Here is a 1,379-nt window from a genome sequence, read left to right as displayed (position 1 = left end):
CCGCTTCCTGGATGCCTCGGAGCCGCGAGGAAGGCTCGGGGCTGAGGGCGGGCGACCGCGCACGCTCTCAAGGAATGGGTGCTCGCGAGCAATCCCCCTGCAGGAGCGCTTCCTCTGGGCCAGGCCGGCCTGCTGCCCGTGGCTTCCGTGCAGCTGCATGCGCCGCCGCGGGAAACCTGGGGAAACTGAAGGTTCAAGGAGAGACCCTGGGCGTCCTTGCAGATACCTTCCCCGAGGTGGGGGGAGGGGGGGCAGAGGCGCGGCGGCGGGCGGGGCCTGAGCGGCTCAGTTGCTTGAGCTTGGGATCCTGGGGGTCAGCTCAGGCCCTCAACTCAGGGTCCTGAGGTCAGGATCTCCCGCGCTTGTCAGTCTCTCCCTCCCTCTCCCTCTGCCACCCGCCCTCCCTCAAGGGAAGAAATCATTCCTTGTGCAAAAGAAACTTGCCCAGGGATGGGGTGGGAACAGCGCTGTCTTCCAAGACTGGGCAGGAAGAGTCCTGAGTCGTTTTCTGTTTCATGGCCTCCAGGGACGAGGCCGGGGACCCCAGGGCTGTGAGCAAAGAGAGGGAGAGCATGTGGGGGGCGCGGGTGGGGGCCGGTACAGGTCTGGAGACCTGTGCTGACGTGCACGTGACCACCCCTGTGTCCACCAGCCTGGCCCCAGACGTTGCACTAAGAACCTTTGGATGTTGCTACACGTGAGCATTGCAAGGGCTATCCACTCTAGCCCGGTCGCCATAACCCTCTGGCATATTCTGTGTGACCTGGGACGCGTCATTCAGTGCTCCTGAGCCACAAGCCTCAGGCCCCTCCTCTGGACTCCGGGCATGAGCTTTGGGTGAGGGCTGGGGGACCCGGCCTATGCATACGCTGCCCCCACTTGTGCGTCGGCCCGCCTATATACAGAAACAGAAGACGGCCAACAGTAGAGTGGCAGTGGGGTTACAAGCCGCCAGATGGATAGGGCTTCGCTTAAGGGGTGGGGTCCTTAGCCTTAGGCCTGTGGAGTTTCAGAGCCGAGCTGTCCCATAGGACTTCCTGAAATTCTGTCTCTAGAGCACTTGAAATGTGGCCAGTGGGAATGAGAAACTGAATCTTTCAGATTAATTCAACTGAAACTGCCACACGGGACGTGCACTATCGTATGGGGCAGCACAGTCATAGAGGGCCCTTGGATGTTCATGGACATTTTGTAAACCTTTGACATGGGATGTGTGTGTGTGTGTGTGTGTGTGTGCGCGCGCGCGCTGTGTATTTCTGGGAAGTGAGTCCGTGGCTTTCATCAGCTTCTGCTAACTACGGAAGAGGTCAGGACCTGCAGCTTTATGGCTTTGGGAGAAAGGAAGCAAGGTGAGGGAGGTGAGTGTGGCCTCTGGTAAC

This window comes from Canis lupus, chromosome X (assembly GCF_048164855.1).
Source record: "Canis lupus baileyi chromosome X, mCanLup2.hap1, whole genome shotgun sequence".
Classification (NCBI taxonomy): Eukaryota; Metazoa; Chordata; class Mammalia; order Carnivora; family Canidae; genus Canis; species Canis lupus.
The sequence above is the reverse complement of the archived record's forward strand: the minus strand, read 5'-3'. Positions refer to the sequence as shown.